This window comes from Orcinus orca, chromosome 17, assembly GCF_937001465.1.
Source record: "Orcinus orca chromosome 17, mOrcOrc1.1, whole genome shotgun sequence".
NCBI classification, from domain to species: Eukaryota; Metazoa; Chordata; class Mammalia; order Artiodactyla; family Delphinidae; genus Orcinus; species Orcinus orca.
The window spans coordinates 35,551,944-35,567,892 of NC_064575.1; the positions used below are offsets into that span (position 1 = coordinate 35,551,944).

Below are 15,949 nucleotides of genomic sequence, written 5' to 3' on the forward strand. Positions count from 1 at the left end.
ATCAACACAAAGGCTGATTATGCGACCTCTTCCAAGGGAATGGTCTGAGAGTTGTCTATTTACTAATGAAGCTCAGTGTGTATTAAGGGTTGACTGAAGCAATCATCAGGAATTTTCATCCCTTAAATTAGTCTCTTCTACCAGATGCACATCTTTCATTTCGGATAATATAACTTTTAAGTTCAGGATACAACTGGACAAAAGAAAAGAAAAAAGGTAACCAACACAACATTTGCAGTAATAACACAGTAACAGCTATCATCCTTCCCTGAGGAATTCAGCCTACTTTATGGACACAATTTAGTACAAACTCATAAGAAAGCTAACAAAGCCCCAAACCACTTCACAAGAGCATAGAGAGGTAAAGGTCAGAAATTATTACTGCCAGACCCAGCAGACAATGGCACCTACCGGAAAGAGCACAGGACAGGAAAACCTGGAAGCCTGTGTTCCAGTTTCGGTTATTCCTGTAAGCACTAGTACGATCTGAGTGAACTCAGCCTGCCCTGCTTTTTCCGTTTATAAAAACCTACATCATCCTCTCAGTAGAATGAAATGCCACATCTGAAAAGTTGCAGATCTCTTTAGGAAAGAAAAAAGCTCATGCTTTCCAACCAAAATGGAATAATTCAGTCAATGGAGACTTAATAAAACTCTGCCATAAAGCAATTGTTTACTTGAAATCTATCTTTTGTGGTATATTTATTGGGGTAAGGAGTGTAAGCAAATCATAATCAGAGTTACCGATTATTCCAGAAATCAAGGTCATTGAGTTCAGATTCCAACGTTGACCCTGACCCAGGCTTACAGAGATGTAAGATGTCCCAATACCTCATATCCAGCATACATGGGAGAAACTAGGTATGCAGACAGATCCTCTTATAAATATCCCATATGTCGTGGTTTTAATACACGGTCTCAGATTCATTGCCATTCTTCGCATCCAGATGTGGGCATTTTCCCTTGAATGTGGGCAGGCTTTCCATGGCTTCAAACAATACAGCAGGGGTCAGTAAATTATGGCTGGTGGGCCAAGTCTAGGCCTCTACCAGCTTTTATAAATGAAGCTTTATTACACAGCCATGTTCCTTAGTATATGTATTGTTTGTGTCTGTTTTCACATCACAGCAGCAGAGCTAAGTAGTTGCAAAAGAGACTGTATGGCTTGTAAAGCCTAAAATATTGACTGTCTGACACTTTATGGAAAAAGGTCTCCAACGCCTGCAATAGTATATAATGAAAGTGATGCTATGTAACATCTAAGACTAGGTCATAAAAGGTCATGCAGCTTTTGCATGATTCTCGTGGAATGCTTCAACCCTGGACACTCATTCTCTTGGAATACTCTATCTTGAATCCTAACTACCACGTTATGAGAAGTCCAAGCCACCTGGGCAGCCATCTATAGGCACTCCAGTCAACAGTCCTTGTTGGGCCCAGTCTTCAAGGGCCAGACATGTGAATTAAAATTATCTAGATGATTCCAGCCCCAGCCATCTGAATCCTCATGAGCTGAGGTTTCAGATATCAGTCATGGAGTAGAGACGAGCCATCTCCTCTGTGTACTGTTTGAATTGCTGACCCACAAAATCTGGGCACATATTAAAATTTTTGTTTATTTCACCACTAAGTTTGGACTTCTTTATTATGTAGCAATAGATAACTATAGCACTGTGTCTGTACACAGGATTTCTACATTTCACAGAGCACAGATTTTTAGATGTGAATGTTGACTGCTCAATTTCTAAGAAGAACGTATACACACACATAGGTACAAAATGTTTATGTATATGTAAATATTAGACCTATATAAACTAATCTGTATTATCCATAAAATGAGGGGGCCTTGATAATGGCTAACATTATTTTTCGGTATTTATTGTGTTCCAAGAACTGATAAATTCTTGCATTGTATGAATTTTCTTTCACCCTCATAGCAACTCCCTGAGAGAAATAATGGTATCTCTATTTTATAGATGAGAAAACTGAGGCAAAAACAGATAACATGCTCAAGAGTACTCAACAAGTAAATTTTAGAGTCAAGATTTGAACCCAGGTTCTCAAGTTTTAGATCCCTTACTCATACTCACCAAGCTATATACTGAGGAAGGGGATGAAAGCTGACGGCATTACCTCATGCTCAAGAAGTTAGACAGAAACTTAGCAGGTACGGTTGAAAGAAGACAGGACTTGGAGTCGTAAGTCCAGAGCCTGAGTTATGAGATGAATTCTCCTCTCATCTAGATATAGGTTTGTTTTTAGAAAATGAAGAAGATCACTGCATATTTTGATTGTTAATTTCTGTACTTAATGATTACCAAAGAATGGAATTTTACCAGGGAGCTATTTTGCAATGACATAAATTATTGATTCAAACTCAAACCTTTATTATAAATTATTGATTCAAAATCAAATCTTTATTAAGTCTCCCTTGCATCAGAAGTTTTTCCCACTCTTCATTTCTTTGAAACCCTTTCCTGTCTACTCTTGGCCAAAGCTTGAAGCCTAATTTAACACTTGGAAATAAAATAATGAAATAGTCATAACACAGCAATTCCAATGCCTACTGAAATGGAAGCTCTAAATAATTTTTCAGATAATTTAGGAAATTAAAAATATTTACATCATAGATGCAAAGACAGAAGTTACTTGTGTAATAAATGGTGAGACAAAAAGTTTCTGGTCAAGTAGATTTGTTTAAATATGATCACTAATCTGAGTTCTACCCCTGTGCTAAAACCCAGTGACAGGTTGTGTACAGCTTCTAAAGGGATAGTTCAGTGCATTGGGTCAAATTCATGCCATAAAATGTGGTATTAGTAGTAGTACTAGAAGACAGAGTGACTGTCTTCTTTGGGACATAGATGAAGACCCCAAGATAGACAATATCAAGGACAAATTATGTAGAATAAGATATTATCTCAGTCCTTGGAACATGTCATCCAGGATAGAACAAGAAGTAGATTTATTATCAAGTACATGAAGCCAGAGACAGTAAGCAATGAGTGGTAGTTGGTTAAAATAGACAGGTTTTAAAAGTAGAGGCACGGATGTAGAAAACAAACTTAGGGTTACCAGGGGATTGTGGCAGGGAGGCTAAATTGGGAGATTGGGACTGAAATATACACACTACTATACATAAAATAGATAACTAATAAGAACCTGCTCTTCTTATTAGCCCAGGGAACTCCATTCAGTACTCTGTAATGGGCTATTTGGAAAAGACTCCAAAAAAAAAAATAAAAGTGGGGCTTCCCTGGTGGCACAGTGGTTGAGAGTCTGCCTGCTGATGCAGGGGACACGGGTTCGTGCCCCGGTCCGCGAAGATCCCACATGCCGCGGAGCGGCTGGGCCCGTGAGCCATGGCTGCTGAGCCTGCGCGTCTGGAGCCTGTGCTCCACAACGGGAAAGGCCACAACAGTGAGAGGCCCGCGTACTGAAAAAAAAAAAAAAAAAAAGTGGATATATGTACATGTATAACTGATTCACTTTGCTGTACACCTGAAACTAACACAACACTGTAAATCAACTATACTCTAATAAAAAATTTTTAAAAAAACGGGTTTTAAGAACCATAGTCAGGGAGCAGTGTGGATTGGAAAGACCTGGCAAGAAATATTTCTGCATCCTCAGACAGTGCTCCCCAAGCTGGCTATTGCAAGGGTAAGCATTTAAGAGATCTTTGACCTAAGGAGGACATGAGATTAACAATCTATCCCAATGTGCATGAATTATTCTCCTCGGTGCTATCAGAAATCAGATGGCATCCTAGAGCAGGGGTCAGCAGATCTTTTTTGTAAAGGGTCAGATAGTAAATATTTTGGATTTTCTGTACCATACGTCTCCATTGCAACTGCCCATCTGCTGCTGTAGCACAGAAACAGCCATGCACAATACGTTAATGAATGGATGCGGCTGTGTTCAAGCCAAACGTTATGTACAAAACCAGGAGTCAAGCGAGATCTGATCAGTGGGCCAGAGTGTGCGGACGCCAGTTCTGGGTCAGTGTTCACAGCTGAATGAGTCATGAGGCCTTAAGTTCCAGTTCTCATTGTACTACTTTCTACCTGGGTGAACTTGGGTTCGTCCTTTTATTTATATGGGCCACTGTATTAGTCAAGGTTCTCCAGAAAAACAGAACCAACAGCATGTGTATACAATGTGCCCATATATACTGAGAGATATAGATCTAGATATCGATATTGATACCTAGATCTATATCCATATCTATATAAAGATAGAGAAAGAGAGAGAGATTTTAAACAACTGGTTCACACAATAATAGAGGCTTGGTAAATTCAAAATCTGCAGGTTAGGCTGTCTAGAGACTCTCGGAAGAGTCGCAGTTCAATTTCTGTAAGTCTTCTGGCAGAATTCCTTTTTGCGACAGGGAGGTCAGTCTTTATTAAGAGCTTCACCTGATTGGATGAGGCCCATGCATATTATGGAGGATAATCTGCTTTACTCAAAGTCCACCTCAAATTTAATTATGAATTTCATCCAAAAACACCATCACAGGGACTACCCTGGTGGCACAGTGGTTAAGAATCCGCCTGCCAATGCAGGGGACACGGGTTTGAGCCCTGGTCTGGGAAGATCTCACATGCCGTGGAGCAACTAAGCACATGCACCACAGCTACTGAGCCCGTGCACCTAGCGCCCATGCTCTGCAACAAGAGAAGCCACCGCAATGAGAAGCCCGCACACCACAACAAAGAGTAGCCCTCGCTTGCTGCAAATAGAGAAAGCCCACGTGCAGCAACGAAGACCCAATGCAGCCAAAAATTATAAATAAATAAAACATAAAAATTTTAAAAAACACAAAAACACAATCACAGAAATATCCAGAATAATATTTGACCAAATAACTGGGCATGGTGGCCCAGACAAATTGACATGGAAAATTCACCACCTAAGCCATAGTTGTGTCACCTTTTACTGAGAAATATGACTTATCTGAACTATTTTGATACCTAGAAGATACCTTCTAGAGGTAACACCCTCAGTATTTTACATGGTAGGCAGTAGAGGGAATGAGCCCATTTGCTGAGTCATATGACACCTGAAGGATAAAATTCTGTCTTCACTCTCCAACCCACAAGGATGAATGCCAAAAATACATCACTTATATCTGCTTTAGCTAACATAGGATAGGTCTGGAACAGACCTATGCTCCCAGTAAGTCTCATGAAATGCTGTTTCATTAAGGAGAGACTTTACTTGCTAAGATTAGAAGCAAAAGAGGGTGGTGGATAAAAAACTGTCCAAGGATATAAGCTCATGCAAGGAAGCAGGCGAGAGAATGGGTATCCGAAGATGTGCGCTCTGAGCCAACACTAATTCAACAGCATCAGGTTACAATTCAGGGAGCCCAACCGCTGGGTTTTTTTTCCCCCTTCTTCTTTTCCCCCAAAGAGGGACAAGCATACTGACAAAGGAAGAGCATTAGTCACCACAGATAAATTCCTTTTCAGAGGTGATCTCGCAAATGGTTTGGCTCAGTGTAGACTATGATTTGGCTCCCCAAACCATAAGCTAGAGCATTTCATTCCAGGTCCCTCCTCAAATATCCATGATAGGTAAAACTCTGGCATCAAGTAGGTCTTGAAATCTCCCCAGGTGATTATAATATGCAACCAGGGCTGAGAATCTGGAGATGTAGAGCAAATTTAAATTGAACTTTAGTTAAACAGTAAAACAAGCTCTGACTCTACTGGCTGGAGCTAGACAAGGGATATGGATTTAGTGGGATGAGAAGATAAAGGACACCAGGGAGTAAATCAAATGCTTTACACCTGTGCTTAGCTAATTGTTACTCAGATAATTCAGACAATCTTACAGCACCTGAACCCTGAAATTCCTTAGTTCTGTTTAAAAAAAAGTAACTCTTCAAGTAACTGAACTCTGAGAATCATGCCAATCATAAAAAGAAGAACTCTTATTTTTTGAATTAGTTGATTTCATATATACTGTTTCACTTTCATGATATTAATTAGTTATCTTTCTTTCCATTTTATGTTTGAGGAAAGTAAGGCTTTAAAGTCTCAGTAATTTTCTCAAGGTCACTTGTTAAGGGTGTGGTAGGCAGCATAATGGCTCCTAAAAATGCCCTCACCCTAATCCCTAGAACCCAATAATATGTTACCTTACACGGTAAAGAGGACTTTGCAGATATGACTGAAGTTATAGGCCTTGAGATAGAAAGATTATCCTGGATTACCTCATGGAACAAATCTAATTGCATGAGTCCTTAAAAGCAGAAAACCATTCCCAACTGTAGAAAGAGAAAGAGAGAGATGTCCTAATAGAAGCAGAATCAGAGAGATGCAACATTTTGGGGTTTGTAGGTGGAGAAAGGGGACTCTGAATCAAGGACTACAAGTGACCGCTGGAAGCGGATAAAGTTCAGGGAACAGAAACACCCCTAAGAGCCTCCAGAAAAGAATGTAGCTCTGCCAACACTTTTTTTTCTTTTTTAACCATCTTTATTGGAGTATAATTGCTTTACAATGGTGTGTTAGTTTCTGCTTCATAACAAAGTGAATCAGCTATACATATACATATATCCCCATATCTCCTCCCTCTTGCATCTCCCTCCCACCCTCCCTTCCCTATCCCACACATCTAGGTGGACACAAAGCACAGAGCTGATCTCCCTGTGCTTTGTGGCTGCTTCCCACTAGCTAGCTATTTTACATTTGGTAGTGTATATATGTCCATGCCACTCTCTCACTTCATCCCAGATTACACTTCCCCGTCCCTGTGTCCTCAAGTCCACTCTCTATGGCTGCGTCTTTATTCCTGCCCTGCCCCTAGGTTCTTCATAACCATTTTTTCTTTTTTTTTTAGATTCCATATATATGTGTTAGTATATGGTATTTGTTTTTCTCTTTCTGATTTACTTCACTCTGTATGACAGTCTCTAGATCAATCCACCTCACTACAAATAACTCAATTTCATTTCTTTTTATGGCTGAGTAATATTCCATTGTATATATGTGCCACATCTTTATCCATTCATCTGTCGATCCTGCCAACACTTTTACTTTACTCAATTGAGACCAATGTCAGACTTGTAAGGTCATAAATTTATGTTGCTTTGAGTCACTAAATTTGGGATAATTTGTATGAAAGCAATAAAAAAAATACAGAGGTCCTACAAGAGCCAGGCTATATATTTATACTTAAGTATTTCTGAAATGAATTTAACCTTGTGATTGACAGCAGCAGCAGCAGCAGCTTCCAAGGGATCCCACCACACACCTGAGGCAAAAGGAGCCTAATACAAAGCAGTGACAGCAGCAGGTCACTGCCCCACACTTGGGGTAGAGGGGGACTTGATCTACTGTAGCAGCAGCATAGCCTGAATGGGAACCCATCCTCCTGTGGCACTAGTCCCATCAACATTAGTCTAATCTGCTAGCATCTGCTGTGCCAACAGGCCCAACATATACAAACCCCCCAACTCAGTAGCATTAAGTGAGCCAGGCTCAGTGTTTCCTGAAACTCATATCCAGTTGCACTGGAAATCCAAGATATCACCTACTGTTATGAAAACATAAACAATAACAGAAGACTGGGAACTTCAGAAAGAAAAGGGGAACAATGGAATGGGTGAAAACAAATGGGGTAAATATAAGAGACTATCATGAGCCTCATGAGTTTCTTAAATTCTATATGATGGTCAAAGCAAAAATGATGACACCATCTGATGGGGTTCTCAATGTAGAGAAAGGAAATACTACAGAAAATCATACTTTAAAACTGGGGAATATTAAGAGACCTAAATGGAAGTAAAATTTTGAAACTTCACTTGAAGTAATGGAACACTGATTCCAGTAGGCTATGATAAATTACATATGTATACTGTAATGCCAAAAGCAACCAGTAAGAAAACTATACAAACAGTATACACAAATGATTATAAATGAATTAAATTAAAATGGACTTATTAAAAAATGTTTAAGTAACCCACAAGAAGGAAAAATAAGGGAAACACAGGATTGAGAAACTAAGGTAAAAGACAAAACAAAAAATAACATGGTAGATGAAATCTTTGACATGGTAATAATTACATTAACAGTAAATGGTCTAAATAACCAAGTCAAAGACAGAGATTGGAAGAGTAGATTAAAAAATCGCAAGCATGATCCAACTATATACTGTCTATAAGAAGCTTACTTTAAACATCATGATATAGGTAGTTCAAAGTAAAAGGATGAAAATGATATATCATGTGAACATTAATCAGAAAAAGCAGGAATGGCTATATTAATATCAGATAAAGTACACTTCAGAGCAAAGGAAATTATTAGGGGCAAAGAGGGTCATTACATAAAGATAATAGGAATAATCCACCTAGATGACCTAGTGATACTAAATGTGTGTGCACCAAACAACAGAACTTCAAAATACATGAAGCAAACACTGAAAAAGGTAAAAGGAGAAAGTTTTAAATCCACAATTATTATTTGAGACTTCAACACAGCAATTTATACAACTACCAGAGAGAAAAATCAGCAAGGATATGGAAGAACTGAAAACATCATCAATCAACAGGATATAACTGACATTTAAAGAACACACTCAGTAAGAGCAGAATACATATTCAAGTGTCCATGGAACATTCACTCATATACCATATACTGGGCGATAAAAAAACATTAGGAGATTTAAAAGAATTAAAATCATAGAGAGTATGTTCTCTAGCCATAATGGAATCAGACTAGAAATCAATGAGAGAAAGACAACAGGAAAATCTTCAATCACATGAAAACTAAACATCACACTTCCAAATAACTCATGGGTAAAAAAGACAGCATCAAGGAAAAAATTTTAAATGCATAGAATAAAAGAAAATGGAGATACAACAGATCAAAGTTTGTGGAATGAAGTGAAAGCAATGCTGAAAGGGAAGTTTATAGCACTAAATTGGGAAAGAAAATATTTCAAAGCAATAATCTAATTTTCTATATTAAAATAGTAAAAAAAGGAAGAGGAAAAAACACTAAACAAGCAGAAAGAAGGAAATAATAAAGATGAAACATAAATCCATGAAACTGAAAACAGGAAAATAGGGGGGGAAATCAATGAAACAAAAGGCTGGTTCTTTGAAATAAACAATCTAACCAATAAAGATCTAGCAATACTGATAAAGATAAACAGAGAGATGGCACAAATCACAGATATCAGAAATGCAACCAGGGATACCATGACATATCCTGCAGGTTAATGAGGGACAAGTTACTATGAACAAGTCTACACTATAAATTCAAAAATGTAGATGAAATGGGCCAATGTTTCTACACCCAAAACTACCAAAACTCAGCCAAGATGAAATAGATAATCTCAATTTTCCTGTAACCATTAGAAACACTGGTTTTTCATTTAAAAACTCCCAAAAGAAATGTTCAGGCTTAGATGTTTCACTTTTACCCAAGACAAAGAATTAACACCAATTTTACATGATTTGATAAGAAATACAAGTAGAGGGAACAGTTTCTAATTAATTTTATGAAGCCAGTATTACCTTGATATCAAAACCAGACGGGGATAGTATAGAAAGAAACCTACAGACCAATATTTTTTATGAAATTGGCTGAAAAACCCTCAGCCAAATATTAGCAAATTAAATCCAGAAATATACGAAAAGAATAATATACCATGACCAAGTGGGATTTATTCCAGTTATGCAAAGTTGGTTAAATATTTGAAAATTAAACAGTGTAATCCACCATATCCAATAGATTAAGGGGGAAAAGTCATGTGATCCTATCCATTAATGCAGAGAAAGCATTTGACAAAATCCAATCCCATTCATGATTTTAAAAAAAGAAGAAAAAAAACTCCAAGCAAACTAGGAATAGAAAAGGAGCATACTGAAACTCATAAAGATGATCTACAAACAACCTATACCGACATTATATTTAACTGTGAAAGACTGGATGCTTTCTCTGTAAGATCAGAAAAAAGGCACTGATATCTGCTCTCACCACTTTTATTAAATATATCACTGGAGGTTCTAGTAAGAAAATAAAGCAAAAATAAATAAATACATAAATTTAAAAGTTAAATTTTTAAAAAGTTTATTTAAAAGATAAAAGGACTATTCCTACTACGTTGCATAGGAAGGAACATATCCTACTGAATGTTGAATAGTAATATATCCTATTATACTGAATAAGGAAAAGTAAAACTGTCTGTATCTGAAGATGAGATGATAATCTAAATGGAGAAAATACCAAGGAATCCACAAAAAGCTTGAGAAATAATATTAGTTTGTAAATGATTTACAACGCAGTAATTGTACTCTTGAGCATTTATCCAAAAGAAACAAAAACTTAATTAAGTTCCCACAGAAACTTACACATAAATGTTCATAGCAGTTTTATTTATAATAGCCAAAAACTGGCAACTACCCAAATATCTTTCAGTGGATGAATGTTGAAACAAATTGTGATAAAATCTTATGATAGAATACTACCGAGCAACAAAAAGGAACAAATTATTAATATACGCAAAAATTGAAATGAACTTCAGGGGAATGATGCCGAGGGAAAAATTTTGAAAAGCCGATCTCCGAAGATTAAGTAATTCATGATTATGTTTACATATTATTCTTAAAATAACAAAACCGTGGAGATGGAGAACAGATTAGAAGTTGCCAAGGGTTAGAGATGGGGGTAGAAGGTACAGCGGGGGAACTCTGTGAGGTTTTTGTGGTTCCAGTACAAATAATACAGCAATCTTGGTTTTAATTCCTAAAGATTTCTAAAAGCAATTCCTAATAAGAGGTGTCCAGATATTTAGCAATGGCAGATTAGAGGTATAGCTCCCCAACATAACAACTTCAAAAGAGAACATACTAATTCAATGCATATGTTAATTTCAAAAAGGCCAGTCACAATACTTAAATGGTATATATCTTAACGATATTATTCTAAGTATCCAGCTATACCAGATGGACTAGCAAGATTTTCTGTACATTCAACCTTATTTAAGACAGTAAATCTTATAATAAGACAGTTAAAAAAAGAAAAAGAAAAAAAAAAACAAACCTCAACTACAGTTGGATATTCTCATAGGAAGATGAGGTGAAAATATGCAGCAGCGGTTCAAAAGCTTAAGCAGTGGCACCTAAATTTGGTTGTGCATTAGAATCATCTGAAGCACTTTTTAAAAACCCTCACACTGACGGTTGGTCATCGTAGACCAATAAAATCATTTTAAATCTCCTCAGACGATGCCAATGTCTAGCCAGAACTGAGAACCAGCGGACTAAGCAGAAGGGGATGTTTCTACAAAGATCTCTTAACAGTAAGTCCTTTCACCCAATCAGATTTACCTCCCCGCAAAGGGCTAAAGAACGCTAGTGTTGTCCATACTTGCTTAGCTTTAATTAGCACTTGTGACTCGCCCAAAACCTAGATCATGTTTCCCCTAAATTTCATGTTATTCCCTATGTTTTTCAAACCCAGGGCTAAGGGGTTTGCCAGGATGAGATTTTAAGTGCTCACACAGGGGAAGTCCCTGGCAAACCAGGACAGCGGTCCCTCTACATTGAAATGTAAAGCATCCTAAATAACCCTGCCACTGCTCCCAGATCCTAGTCTGTGCCAACCAGTGGAGAAAAGGCATTCTCCATTACTACCACGGCAAATGCTGCTGTACTTGCCTTGGCTGGTCCCTATCTTTTCCAGGCACCACTCCCCTTCACCTGCTGGTGGACGCTTTGGCCAGCTGACAATGCAGATATTTTCAAACTTTAAGGTGAATAAAAATCATCTGGAGGGCCTGTTATAACAGAGATCACTGAGCCCCACCAGAGCTGCTGATTCCATAGGGCTGGGACAGGGCCCTAAAACTTGAATATCTGACACATTATCAGGGGACGCTGGTAAAACTGGTCAGGTTGTTACCGAATGCAGGTTCGTGTGTCTGAAGCACAGTGAGGCCAAACAAACCTAAAGGTTGGAGTCTGGAGCAGAGAAAGGTTTATTGCAGGATCGAGCAAGGAGAGGGGTGGCCCGAGTTCCAAAACACCCTGAAATCTCCAAAGGATTTCAGCAAAGCATTTTTAAAGGCCAGGTGAGGGAGGGACGTCCCAGGGAATGTGATCAGCTCGTGCACAATCCTCTGATTGGTTATGTTGAGGCCACAGGGCAGGTAACATTATCCATCCTTAGGTGCCAGAAGGTCTGGGGGCTACGTGCTCATGATCATCAAGGAGTTAATTTCTTCCACTGGGTGGTGGTTTTGAGCATCTGAAAACTCAAGAAATATGCCTGAGATACTATTATCTGAGTACTTCAGAGAGGAACTACAGCAGAGGTTATGGGGGATGGGTCTGTCCTAGGAAGGCCCCATAGGGTACTGCTTGGTTACAAGGTGACCATACTTTGAGAACCACTGCTCTAGTGGCCTGGAATGTTCAGAAAGTAATGGAAGAATCCCTTCCCAGGTCTAGATTCTAGTATCGCCAGCTATTTTGGTGGGGGGAAGGGTAAGTTTTGTCCTTGCTTGGACTTCTTGTTCATTTATATCAAAGCCTATTTGAGGCAGTGCGCTCGGCAGTCCTGCAGTTCTGTCTTTTGCTTCAACAGTGTTTGGAATGAACAGACCCAGGGACGCTCCTTGCTCCAGCCCCCGACCACCCTCCAACCTTTCTTCCTGTCGCAGCCTTTGGAATCAGCCACTCAGCTATCCTCAGCCTCCAGGACAGGCCAACACCGTTTTTTGAGCTTAGCTCCTTATCACTGATCAACCACGAGTTCCCAGGTTCGTCAGAATTATTCCATCGAGGTGGAGGCCGCCGTCCACCGCCTGTTCAACATGCATCTGGGGACACTTACCTCTCTCTGAGCTTCTATTTCGACAGCAACAATGGGACTCTGGACAGTGTGGGCCACATTTTTCGCCAACTGGCTGAGGAGAAGTGTGAGGGCGCCCAGCATCTCTTGAAAATGCAAAACCAGTGCTGTGGCCGCGCCCTCTTCCAGGATGTGCGGAAGCCTTCTCAAGATGAGTGGGGTAAAACCCAGGACGTGGTGGAAGCCGCCATTCTTAGGGAGAAGAGCCTGCACCAGGCACTATCAGATCTGCGCACCCTGGGTTCCGCCCGCGCAGACTCCCACCTCTGTGACTTCCTGGAGAGCCGCTTCCGGGAGGAGCAGGTGAAACTCATCAAGAAGATGGGCGACCACCTGACCAACCTCCGCAGGCTGGCTGGTCCGCAGGCTGTGCTGGGCGAGTATCTCTTTGAAAGGCTCACCCTCGAGCACAAACAGGAGTCTCTGAAGTCCAGCGGCCTCCGAGGAGGCCCTCTGGCATCAGAGCTTCTGCCTGAAGCCCTGCTCTGCAGCTACTAGGCAGCTTTTTAACCGCCCTGGAGCCCTCTCCCAAGCCTTGGACCAAATGGAAACAATAACGCTTTTTGCAGAAGGAAAAAAAAAAAAAGCCTATTTGAAACACAAACAGAATAAAGAGGAAAAAAAGAAATATATGTATATATATATATTCATGTTCTTTTTTTTCCTTTTTTTAAAAATTTATTTTACTGAAGTATAGTTGATATACAATGTTGTGTTTATGCTGTACAACAAAGTGATTCAGTTATACGTATATATAATTTTTCATATTCTTTTCCATTATGGTTAATTACAGGACATTGAATATAGTTCCCTGTACTATGCAGTAGGACCTTGTTGTTTATCCATCATATATATAATAGGTTACCTCTGCTAATCCCAAACTCCTAATCCATCACTCCCCCACCTCCCCCTTCCCCTCGGGAACCACAAGTTTGTGTGCTATGTCTGTGAGTCTGTTTGTTTCATGGATAAGTTCATTTGTATCATATTCTAGATTCCACATATAAGTGATATCATATGGTATTTGTCTTTCTCCTTCTCACTTACTTCATTTAGTATAATAGTCTCTAGGTCCAGCCATGTTGCTGCAAATGGCATTATTTCATTCTTTTTTATAGCTGAGTAGTATTCCATTTTATATATATCACATCTTCTTTATCCATTCATCTGTGAGTGGACATTTAGGTTGTTTTCATGTCTTGGCTATTATAAATAGTGCTGCTGTGAACATAGGGGTGCATGTATGTTTTCGAATTATAGTTTTGTCCAGATATATGCCCAGGAGTAAGATTGCTGGATCACATGGTAGCTCTATTTTTAGCTTTTTGAGGAACTGCCATAGTGTTTTCCATAGTGGTTGCACCAATTTACATCCCCACCAACAGTGTAGAAGTAAGTCAGAAAGAGAGAGACAAATACCGTATGCTAACACATATATATAGAATTTGAGAAAAAAAATGTCATGAAGAACCTAGGGGTAAAACAGGAATAAAGACACAGACTTACTAGAGAACGGACTTGAGGATATGGGGAGGGGGAAGGGTAAACTGTGACAAAGCGTGAGAGAGGCATGGACATATATTCATGTTCTTTTAACATATGAATTGCCCCACTTTATCTGTGTGAAATAAGTTGTTCCCGTTATTGGGCTGCTTCTCAAGCTTTGCTGCTCATTTGAATGACCTAAAGAGCTTTTAAGAAAAACATTGGTGTCTGGGTCCCAGCCCCAGAGATTTTGATTCAGTAGGTCTAGGGAGGAGCCTGGGCACAGGGAGGGCTCAGAGTTCCCCAGGTGATTCTAATGTGCAGCAACTTTGGGAACCACCTCTTGGCTTCAATCCAGCTAGTGAGCAGATATTAAATCTAAGACACATGGGCTAGTGCGTGAGCTCTAGGAAGATTCGTGCCAGGGAAAATGATCGATAGTTGTGTTACTTCTCTGAAATGGATTGAAATTTCCAATTAGCATGAACAGGGGAGGGTGAATGGGTGAATGCAATAAGGTGTATCATTTACGTATTGCCCTATGTGTATGGCTAGAAGCTTTTGCAACTGAGGTCTGCCCTGCTTTTCATGCTAATGGTAATGCTTGTCCTCCTAATGCAGCTGTAAACTTTATAAGCCCATAGGTAGACAGCATCACAAAATATTTACCCCTCCCCACTGGCCCACTCTCAAGCTTCTCTCCCCTTCCCCAATACACAAATGTACATCAATGCTCTTGAGACCAATATCAACATATTGACCTTCAATTCTTCTACTTTGCAGCTTCCCTCTTATCAGGAGATGTCAGCATTTAGTGCAAGGACAAGTGCTTGCCTCTTGGTGAGTAATGTAGGCAATGCCTCCAAGAGACAAATAGCCCTTAGGGAGGGGGAAAAAGTCTTTCAAAAAGGTTGATGCCCAGAGGAGGCATTTTCAGTCATCTCAGCTTAGAGGTCAAATATCCAAAATTAAAAAGGTTAAAAAAAAGAAAAAGAAGAAAGCAAGGAAGAAAAGAAGGAAACAATTTTCTTATCTCATAGTAATAAGGCAGTTTTCCTTAAAAAAAAAAAGGACTTAAGCCATAAATTCTCTTTCCTAATCAAAATGTGCTTTTCCGTCTTTAGACTATTCCTCTTATATCCTGTATTATTCATGACGTTTAATTCTTGAAATAGCACATGGCTGAAAACAGAAGCTAACCTCTTGTCCACTATGAATTAAATCTTCTTTTCCTAGGACCTGTCTACAATGTACAATTTGGGGTTTGCCAACATAATTATTTTCTCTGAAATAAGTTACAGCATTTTGCCTTTTCAATATATAGTTATACAATATATTCTTAACACAGCATAGTTAATATAGTCAATATAGTAAATACAACTATAACACACGTGATATGATGCCACTTTGGTGATTTTCTTCATCCATGTAATTCTGAAATTTGACAGTATAGTTTTCATATTCTAATGAGCTGAGTATTACCTTTGCAAGGATAGAAAAATACAATAAATTCATAATATTCTTGTGTGGTTTGCCCCTGGGGTGGATTACCATAATGGGGGGATATTTGAGCCTTTCCCCAAGTCATTAAAAAA

At 39.1% G+C, this 15,949-nt stretch overlaps 1 pseudogene; it reads left to right on the forward strand.

The window, feature by feature from the left end:
* Positions 1 to 2,136: 2,136 nt before the first annotated feature.
* LOC125961673 (ferritin light chain-like) lies at positions 2,137 to 15,823 on the forward strand (annotated as a pseudogene).
* The last annotated feature ends 126 nt before the right edge of the window (positions 15,824 to 15,949 follow it).